This window comes from Spinacia oleracea, chromosome 1 (assembly GCF_020520425.1).
Source record: "Spinacia oleracea cultivar Varoflay chromosome 1, BTI_SOV_V1, whole genome shotgun sequence".
Classification (NCBI taxonomy): Eukaryota; Viridiplantae; Streptophyta; class Magnoliopsida; order Caryophyllales; family Amaranthaceae; genus Spinacia; species Spinacia oleracea.
The window spans coordinates 111105994-111117494 of NC_079487.1; the positions used below are offsets into that span (position 1 = coordinate 111105994).

The window sequence follows — 11501 nt, forward strand, 5'->3', positions numbered from 1 at the left end:
TATGTATCCTAATTATGCTAATTGACTATGTGGCAATTAATTTGGATTCCCGACTTTATGGTTTTTCCGCATGAAATATATTGTTTATGTTTTTCATAACCTACAGTGGTATCACGAGCCTCTAATTAATTCCATAATCAATTATAGTTAACATGGATTAAATTTTATAAATTTGCAATAAATTAAAGGGGTGATTAATTTCGTGTATAATGTAATTAATTGCAAATTGGTGCGATTATTTGATTATATGTTCGCAGGATTTTTCGGCAGTTTTGTCAATAATTGTCGGAATCTTATGTTTTATAGTGAATTTCGCATGTAAACGACGTTTTAAAATTTTGACAAAAATTAGAGATTTGACGCCGAACCCAGGATTCCCAATTCGAAGCCTAACTTTTAGTTTTTCGAATGCAAAATTTGTATTTTTTTTATGAGGTTAAATTAAATATTTGCGAATATTGTATGTAAATCTTGAATCTATGATTGACCTACTGTATATGTTTAACAATTTTAAAGCCTAATCTTGTTAATTATACAACCTAATTTGTAATTGTAATTAATTTGTTGAAATTTGAATAATTTAGAATTTGTTTTGATTTTCATAATTATTTGGCAATTTAATTAGGATCCTATGATTAAAAACCACCATAAAATTTGTTAAAATTGAAAAAAAATTATGACCTAGAATGGCGCCTCCCATGATGAAATTCAAGAAGGAAATAAAATATCTGGTGTGTGTTTACGACTAATTATAAACAGACGAAGTTAATTTAACTAATTAATATTTCGTGGATTATTATTATTTGTGATGTGTGTTTCGTATTGTGTAAGCCTTGATTTTTGGTTTTTCATTCTTTCTTAACTTATTTATATTATTTCCGTGTGATATTTTATGTATACTATATAAAAAGAACTTTTATCTCATTTGAAAGACATGCATGTCTTTTATTAAAATTATTAAGGCTTTTACATGTATAATCTACTTTTCCTAATGTACTTGATTTTATCGCAATCTATGTAATAGTATTTTCCTGATGTATATTATTTTTATTCATTTTTTTGAATTACTAGTAAAAGTTACGTGCGTTGCACGTGGTTGTTCTTTTTAAAAGGATAGGATAATTGTATTTGTTTGCCTTTTACTACGTGCTACTTAATTTATTTATCCTAACATTTATAAAGCCTTGAACTTTTATTACTATTCATCCAATAGTGCACTTACTATTTTACCCCAATTTTGTGCCTTATTTTATTTTTTCTCTTATTCTTATCAATAGTGTGGGGACAATTATACCCTTGGCCATCTTGCTACCATTTGTCTCCTCTTTTTTTTCTCTCGTTTGCACTACGCCAAAATGAGTAATTAACAGCGCCTAATTAATAGCGCTTATTAGAAAGCGCTATGGTTAAGCCTAATTAATAGCGCTTATTAGAAAACGCTATGGTTAAGCCTAATTAATAGCGCTTTTTAAAAAAACTCTATGGTTATTCTTAAATAACAGCACTTCATTTTTAATTGCTGTTAAAATGCTATTATTAGCACTTTAATTATTTCAAGTAATACGAGTAGGCAACCTATGGTTAGAATTTTAATTAATTATTCGTTCTTAACCAAAAACAAAAAGAAAAAGTGAAAAAATTAGAAATGACTCTCTTCTTTAACCTCCCACTATTTCCGCCTTTCCAGTTTCCCACGCATGAGAGCACTCGCAATTTGCAACTTCCAGACTCAATTTTTTCCTCAAAAATTCCCAAATTCACTCAATTTACAATTTCTCAAATAAAAAATTCAAGAGTACCCTTCGATCGAAATCTACGGGGTTTTGGTTTTCGGCTTCTTCTCCAGAGATCGATTTTTGTCAGCGATTTTTACTTCTTCTCAAACTCAAGTTGTGGCTGAATTATCAATTGTGAGTATGTCTTTTAAATTAGCAATTATTGTTGTTTTTAAGGTTTATCAATTATGAGTTTGCGAGTTTGAATAGGAATAGGAATTTCATATGTTGGTTTATCAACTAGTGATACTCGATGTTGAGGATTTATCTAGGTTTCTGAATTTTATTTTAGGAATTAGGACTTTCTGTTGTTGATGGGGATTAGTTTTTACTGGTATTCTTTGAAATTGCAAACAATGTTATATGATAGCGACCGAAAAAATTGTTCATAATCAATCATAGATTGAAATTTTCTTAATAATGATGTGTTGTACTCCGTATGATTAATTTAGATGTGTGAATATGTGACTGAAATTCATCTGGTTTGTAAGGTGGATTTGAAATTAGATAGGTTGAACTAGTTACTGTTTTGGTGCTAACTTGGTGTCAATTATGTTCATTGTTTTACTTAGAATTGGAATGGAGTGGTAAATATTTAGTATTTTTCATACAGATTACTGAACTTAAATCTAATCAGCTTTAGCAGTGAGTTTAGACTTGCTTAATCCACTTTGGTGGAGGCCAAAATGGTGGAAAATCAGGCTCCCAGCTATTCATAAATGTAAACATACGATGCAAATGGCACCTAAGGGAACCAATGACTTTCGAGCCGTCCCAAACATACGTGCATTTTTGAAAATAAACCATATTTGATCCCTCAGGCAGACCAATATCCTTTGCTGGTAACGAAATTGTTGTATCCTGACCTATAAAGAAAGCAGCCCCTCCCAAATCTTTAGCTATTTCCTACCTCACTTTCTCCTCATTCAGTACATGTACTCTAAAAGCATATTGATCAGAGCTAATTGTAACCAAATACAAACACTCTACTTAGATAATGGTAGTATTGGAATGGAGTGGTAAGCTGATTAGATAGTGGCAGTTTATCTTTTTACATTTACCTGACTTCTTTTAGTTCTGATTCTTTGCAAGGTTATAACCCTATGTGAAGATCACTTTCACCAAGCAAGAGTTTAAGCAGCTTTTGTAGTAAGTGAAATTTATTTAATTCTTGATCCACTTTTTTAATATTTATGATTTGTCAGGCTTCTAAGTGTAGTGATTGTTTTTCAAGTCAAATAAAATATTAAATTTAATATATCTAGAATACTGGAGTTTGTTAATCATCCAGCTCCACTGAGGTAAGTGGTTCTGTGATTCGAGAGCGTATGTGATTCGAAGAGCTTGCCTGTATCGCTTCAGTCTTCTTTGTTATTAGTTAACTTGTGTCACTTGGAGCAATCATTATATCGACATTTTTTTTAAACACAGTGGTTAATTTGTAGGATTCAAATAGATTGCAAATTTAATTTTGGAATACTGGATGTTATGTCATGAGATACATGAAAGAGATCATCGACCATAAGCAAACTCGAATATGTGAAGATGTATGTATTTTTCTTTGTTCAATTAAGCCTAGACATTATTATATGCATTGTCACTAATTATGTTAATTTTCTCATTTTGTAGTACTTTCATGATTGCAATATTCTGAATTATGATCAAGGACAAATTGATGAAGTCAGAGCTCAATGGACGCGTTATGTTCTTCTCGTGTGAATATTGTGGTGGATTAATTATGTTTTTGGACTGAAATTTCTCTAGAACGTTTTAATTTTAGTTTATTGGTTTGAAATTTAAAGAAGTACTATATGACAAGGATACTTCTTTCTGTTTTCTAGTGTGTTTTTATTCTACTGTGTATTTAGACACATATGATTTTAAGTTATGCATGAGACATAGAGACGTTTATTTGATATGATAGAAATGTAGTTGGATCTTATATGTATTCAATTTGATTACCCTGTGTAGGCTCTAAAATGTTTTTATATGTTATTACATGTATTTAATAATTAAAAATTAAAATTAAAAAAGAGCCCAATAAAAACTAAAAACTGCACTTAAATAACAGCATTTTTTTGTTACACGCTATTAATTAATTTAAATTAAATTAATCATAAAATATCCCGCCATACCGAAGATTTAATAGCGCTTATATATTGAATGCTGTTAAATGATGTAATATTCACAGCGCTTTTTAAAAGCGCTGTCATTCTTTTAACAGCGCTGCTAATTAACAGCGCTTTAAAAGCGTTGTCTTTCATTGAAAAAAGCGCTATTAAAAGCTTATTTTGTTGTAGTGTTGTCTTTTCTTCTTCCTTTTGTTGGCAACCCAATAACCCATTCCACCGAATTTCTCCTGTCACTCTTTCTAACCTAGCTTTCTCCGTCCTCTCGTCTCTCCTATCAATGTTGCTTGTGGAATGCTACAATATCAATGATACAAATATAGTAAATTTATATATGATTTCATATTATTAATTACATGCAAATCGAACTTTAGCATTGCTTTTCTAGCATTTAACGTAAATTTGTAAATAACAGTCTTTTATGTAACATTTCTGCAAAATAAATTTGTATACCTTGGGGGATCGTGCGCGTTAGCGCACGGTCCAACAACTAGTATGTACAAAAAATAAGAGGATAGTTTGTATTTAGTAATACTGCTAAATTCACATCTATATTTAGCTTGATCCTTTTTCTACTAAAAGGTAAAAGGATCTATTGGAGCTATACAAAAACATACCAAAAATAGGTTAGGCTTGCGGCAACTTTGTGTAAGACCGCGCCTTATCAAAAAAAGCACTTTGATCGCTTAACTAATTGGTTTCATTGTTTAAGTTATATGACACCGTGTAAGAGCGCCTTATATAAAATTTGTGAGAATTATATTTAATTTGATGTCCTTTTCAATGTAAGTTTATCGCAATCTGACTCGAGGTTGTAGTTTTTGAATGTCGGGTAGTTTTTAAGGCTGTTATTTGCAAAAATTAAATTTTAAGCTAGTAACTCGCAAAGTGAAAACTTTTCATAGTTATATTTGAAAAATTCCCCCCACTATTAAATACAATCCTAGCATTCCAAGTTATATCGATAGCATAGGACATCTATTGAAAAATTTAAGGTGCTATGAGCAATTCGATAATTTATCCTCTTTTTTGTGAGACTGAGGGTCGTCGTGTTCCTATTGTTGCATCTATCAACTTAGCAACTTTAATTAAAACGCTTAATTAATAAATTAATAGTTTTATAAAAAACAAATTCGAGACAAATTTCAAAAAAATAAACACAAAACAGTAAGGTTATAAGAGTCATACATCTCTTACAAAACAAAAGGTATATCGGCGCTAACTTATATCACTGCGCCATTTTTTTTTGTCTCCATTGAAAGCTTGAATTGGGTCAGTTGACTCGGTAAGTTTATAAAGAGATGTATGTAGGTTTTGAAGCAAAGTCAATGGAAAGAACTTGTCCATCGCATTCAAGTGGAATAAAATTGCAAATCAAACAAGAAAGTCAGCGATGAATGTTCTACTGCTTCAGTTGATAGATTGCTCTGATGTTCACTATACGTACTTAATCTTCTCAGGAGTTTTCCATTTAGAGTGACATACTGACATAGCTTAAAGAAGTTACTAATTTTTCAAAAATAAAATTGAAGCCCAACAAGCTTTCAATGGACGAAAAAAAGAACGTTAATCGTTCGACAAAATGGCGTCGTGATAGAAGTGAGAGAAAGGAAATAGAGTGAAATTGTAGGGAAAAATAAGAAAAAACGATTTAACTTTTTGTTTAAAAAAGTCACGTACAAGTCACGTGTAGAGTCAAAGTCGGAAAAAAGAGTCAACTACCAGAATCTGGCTAAAGGTGTTATCTCGCAAAAATATTTATAAATCGGGTTTCTTCTCGCAATTTTATTTTTAAAAGGTGGTTTCTCGCAAAATTTCTTTTTTATAAGGTGGTTTCTGACAAATTTTCCTTCATTTTATGTAGAGCACGTGTAAAAAGTGGGTTTAATAAAATTATTTAAAAATCCAAACATATATTTGGTTTAGAAAATAGGCTAGTCTAACCAATATGGTTTTTGGATCGGATACCAAATCTAAAAATTTGGATATCGGGTAACGCTACTGATATCATTCAATTCTAAAAGCAACTAGTCTGATAAGGATTTGGTAAGATTTTTTATCTTCTTTTTTTTGTCGGAATCTTATACTCTTGAAATAGTTCTAGCCTCCTTATAGTTCGAATAAAATAATAAGTTTATCTGATTTTCCCAACAACCCATGACAAAACACGATTATACTTTACATCATTGAAAAAACTCTTTTTATTAAGTTAGCGTGAAACAAAAAGAAAAGTAAGTACCATCCGTACATTGTACGGGAACTAATCTAGTGTGGCAATATGATTACTACCTCCATTCCTTTTTAAAGATGCATTTGATTTTGAGATCATCGGAAAAAAATGTTTGAGATGTTCCTTAAATCAAGATGTAAAATAAGATAGAAAATTGAATCTTAAATAAAGACAAATAAAAACGATAACAAGAAAGAGCATATTAAACCTTATTTCATGAGACTAATAAAAAGTAAACAATTTTATTTAAAATGTTGTTCTTGTTAAACATCTACAAGTTAGCTTCTATTCAAATTTAGGGTTGCGACAGCGTCCGTGCAAAACCCGTTAGATGCACAAATTTGACCCGGACAACAATTGTCGTTGTGGAGAGTGCATGCTTCACCATAATGAGAGCATTTGAAACCATTAGGATCCATAGTTTGTAATACAACGTTTGAGGGTAAGGGGAATTGTCGGACAGCCAAGGTTGATTGAGGTTTTGTTACAACCACCAAAAAGGCTATCAACATAAGCAAAATAACCGTCTTCTTCATCTCCATTACTTCACTTGCTTGATTTTTCACTACAGATTATTATCTTTTATTTTGTGGCTTGGCCGAAGAGTTTATGTGTATTGAACTATCGGAGGAGAAGACCTAATCCAACCTTTTATAGGATGTATGTTATGCTTAATCGATCACAAATTATTCTCTACTATAAATGACATATCATTTTTGATTTGTTTTAATGAAAGAATTGAAGGAAATATATCTATCAATTAATTATTGATTCTTTCTTTTAATGTATGATATATTCTTAAGTAATTGAGATATATTTGATCGAGAACAAAGGCGGCGGAGAGGGGGTGTGAGCGGAGCGACCGTACAGGGCCCAAATAAAAAAAAAGCCCCCTTGAAATTAAGTATCTAACTATCTATAGCATTAAGTGTGAATGATAACAAGAAATTAATTTGCCCCAGTGGTAATATCTGACTAATTATACACAATCGAGGTTTGATTCTTTGATTGAGCGTCTTTTTTAACAAATAATGACATCCATTATTAGGCCTACACCTAGCAAACAGGTGCTTTGGATCGAATTCGTATCGGGTTATTTTGGGTCACTTTCACTTTGGATCGGGTTTGGGATGGGTCGGATCCTTTCGGGTTTCGAGTTTAATTCGATTTTTTGATGGTCGGATAGGGTCAGGATTTCGGGTCATTATTAGTTCGTTTCATATTGGATCGGATCATATCAGATCCATTTTTTCGGATTAGATCGGATATTTTCAGGTTTCAAGTTTTGATTTAATTTAGTAATTTCGCTTTAAATTTGGGCATCATTCATAAAATTAAATTATTTGTAATATGATTATCATGTAACAATATTTCTTATAAAATAACTAAGGGATAAGCGTATACGGTTTGAGATTACTGACTTACTGTATTGAAATTTTAAACGACAAATGTTACATTTTCACATTGTTACAATTGATAATTTAGGAGACTCTAGTCTTACTTCTACTAATGTATGGTTGAGAAGACGGAACATGAAATATGGATAAATATAACAATATATATTAGTAAGGAAAAATTGATAAAGACGGTCCAAACTATGGACATTCTTCTTTAAAAGGTCCAAAATACGAATTATTACTGGTAGGTCCAAACTAAAGGGGGTGATAACTTTGCGTGGGCCTTTTCCAGAAATAACCGGTTACGTAAGTAAAGCTTGATGACGTGTCAGGTTGTTTAAAAAAAACGTGCCACTTAAAAAATGCCCACCCATTTAATAAAAACCCACCCGTTTAAAATACCCACTTCCCCTTTAAATGAAAACCCAGACCCCCCAACTTCTTTATTCTTCATCTTCTTCGACAAAATCAACTGTTGCTGCTGGTAATGCTCTGTTCTTTCCTTCTTCTTTTTTTCGTCTTTAAATTTTTTTCACCTATTCACTCATTTATAAAATAATTTGCAGAAAATCATGATATACTTTCATTTACAATTTTTATTTTTGATTCTATTGTACAATATAAAAATTAAGAAAGAAAAACAGTGGATTGTGCTTACCATGATTAATGCTAACCATTTTCTAACAAAATTAGCCGAGACAAAATAAAAATAATAATCAGAAACAATGTAAGTCGAGACATACATAGGATTATTGTAAATTAACTAATCTGATCATTTCATTACTGCAAAAGAAACATTGGCAATTTAAGAAACAAAATTCAAAAGAAAATTGTGATCAAGAAAATAAAATAACACAATGAATTTCACAAAATCATTTCCATTAAACTGTAAGATTAGATACATCATTACCAAACCTATTCAATAACAGAACAAAATACCACCTTGATTCAATCCCACATCTCTCAAATTTTCACAACCCAGACCCTAATTCCTACCATAAAACCCCCAAATTCAACGGAAAAGAACACTAAAACCTTATTTAAGAGATAGTAAAATAGAAACGGCGTGCTTAGCGAGTTCACCGGAAAGAACAAGCCTGACAGTTCACCGATGTCAGGGTAAACTTGTTGCTCCGGCTTGCAAAATGATCACCGAACCACCCTGTCACCCAAACATCCACCTCTATCCGAAACTATGAATTGGGTTGAAAATCCCAAAAATTGAAAACACTAACCCGTAAAAAGTAATCAATTTTGCTCCAATTGACACACAATTTTCCCCCAATAAACCACTGAAATCAACTAATTAAAGAGAGAAAAAAAGGCAGCTGATGAAGAGCGAAGAGGACCGATGAAGGATGGTATTAAAAGGAGGAAGGAGGAGGAGAGAGAAAACAGAAAGGAGAAGAGGGAGGAGGAGGAGATCGAGATACTGGTAGGAGTGGTGGTGGACTGGTGGTGAGGGTATTTTCTTACAGAGGAGTGAGTGGAATAGGAAGAAGAAAGAGTTGGAGGACTAAATGGATGATGGAGAATAAAAACACGTGCCAGCCTATTTCTTCCCTCAAATTATTTAGAAAAAAAGGTAAATTAAATATAAAATCAAAAATCAAACACTTTAACTTATTTAACCAGTATCCGGTTAAAAGGCCCACGCAAAGTTATCACCCCCATTTAGTTAGGACCTGCCAGTAATAATTTGTAGTTGGACCCTTTTAAAGATGAACGTCCATAGTTGGAACTGTCTTTGTCAATTTTTCCTATTAGTAATTAATAAAGATTATCATGATTTAGTAAAGTAACTCGTATGCGAGACCAAACTATCGGATTATTTCATAGAAAATATGTGGTTATCAATAATAATAATAATAATAATAATAATAATAATAATAATAATAATGATGATAATAATAATAATACTCCATAATAAATAAATAAATAAATAAAAATTTAAAAAACTTGTGTTAATTATTTAGTTGGAACTATTGATAATTTTGAGTTGTTCTTCATTTCGAATTGGTTTCGGATTTTCAATTCGGATCGGTTGTGGGTTGATTCAAATTTTACAGTTATTTTCGGTTGGGGTTATTTCAATTTTCGATGAATATCGGTTCGGTTCATTCGGTTCAGGTCGATTTGGGTATCGGGTCATTTCGGGGTAAATCAATTTCAGATCGGTTTTCGGTTTCAGTTTGGGTAAATTTGGGTTTCGGGTTAATTTTGGTTCGTCATTTAAGATCAAAATCGAATAACAGATGGGATCATTCGGATCGAGTCAGTTTTACTAGGTGTAGTCCCATACTTTACGCTTCTCTCTCCTCTTTATTTTTGGTTCTTATTTTTTTGTCTTTCCTCCTATTTTACTTTGTTCTTCTTATTTCGTTTTCTGACTTTTAACGTGTTTTGATTAACTTTTATATTATAATTTTTTTATGGATAAACTTTTTAAAGAGTTACATAATTATCTTTTATATATTTTTAGTGAGTTTGAAAGTTTTTTATAAATTTTTAAAAGAAAAAATTTATCACTAAAAAGCAAATAACTTTTACATTATACCGGAGTTCCTTTTAAATATTTTGATTTAACTTTTATTATGATGTACAATATTTATTATACACCTCCTTTATATAAGAATTTGTGCTCATAAAACACAAACACATGTCAAGGAATATTTAGCTAAATTCATCATGTTAAGAGTTTTGAGATATTGAGGCGTATGTACGTAGTAATTAATACTCTATTATTATTATTATTATTATTATTATTATTATTAGTAGTAGTAGTAGTAGTAGTAGTAGGAGGAGGTAGATTTACATGCTTGAGATCAACCAACACATTAATCATTTAGGTCCAAAAAGTTAACACATGAGATATCATTTACCTTGATTTTCATAGAAATCTCCTACAAGAAACAACTTATGAGGGTAAAAGTGGAATGAAAAATTACGACAAAATATAGTTGGTTGTAGGGCTTTTTATTATAGAAGATTTCCATACATTAATATCAAATATTTTTAATAAAATATTATATAGGATGCACCAGAAAATGAAGCGTGTCATTCCTAGTGTGTCTTTTAGTATATAGTAATAGATCGTGTATTAAATTACAACTCCAATTGAATATTTTGTACGAAGTATTTAACTCAACACCCATCATCTACCGGTGTTTCATTATTTTTATTTCTCAATCTTTAGCTCTTTTTACATGTGCATATACATTTGGACCAATATTTTTTTTTTATTATTTAAGGGTGAATTGCACGAGTTTAAAACTAGTTTGATTAATCTAATATCCTCTTGTTTTATTTACTTTATTTCCACTTATTTGGGGGGAAATAAATTTAGATAGATTCAAATAAGATAAGCTAAGGAAAAATGAGTGGTAACCAAATACGGTTACTAATTAATTATTTCATCCATTTATTAAATACTGCACCATAGTTGACTTTACGTTTTCCAACACAGATCTGACTCTTAATATCTCGATTTTTTGACATAAGATAAATTTGCATAAAATGAAAAAGTTTACAAACTACTACGTACAACTAAAGTACTAGGTCTTTATAGACCATTACAGACTTACAAAACGAACTACAACTATTCTTCTTGCAAATATCTCGAATTATGTAGTAGTAAAAATTATTAAAAGTTAGTATTTAGAAAATATATTGATACGAAAAGATACCACATAACTTCAATTTTTCGTAGGTATGAATCACATATTCACATGACCAAAGATCTAATGTGAATAGTGTAGTAACAAAGATGGTGTGATATTTATGGAACTGATGAAGTATAAATTTATAAGTTTCGATAACTTCTCCGAAATAATAAGCTAGTTTAGATAAACTTAGATAAAAGCAGTTAAGTTCAAATGAATATAAGTATATAACATAACCTATCCCATAAATGGATGTTCCTATTTGTTTGCCTCGTAACTTATTTGGTTTGTGATCCCCACATCTCTTC

General features: G+C 30.9%; 1 long non-coding RNA gene across 2 annotated transcripts; it reads left to right on the forward strand.

Annotated features, from left to right (window-relative positions):
• Window positions 1-1573: 1573 nt before the first annotated feature.
• LOC110802184 (uncharacterized) lies at window positions 1574-3717 on the forward strand. 2 transcript variants are annotated; one of them, XR_002537091.2, is made up of 4 exons: window positions 1574-1910; window positions 2868-2924; window positions 3221-3322; window positions 3405-3717. It is a non-coding gene; the product is annotated as an uncharacterized lncRNA (long non-coding RNA). The 2 variants fall into 2 exon arrangements; XR_002537092.2 differs by lacking the exon at window positions 3221-3322 and having other exon boundaries at window positions 1580-1910.
• Window positions 3718-11501: the final 7784 nt, after the last annotated feature.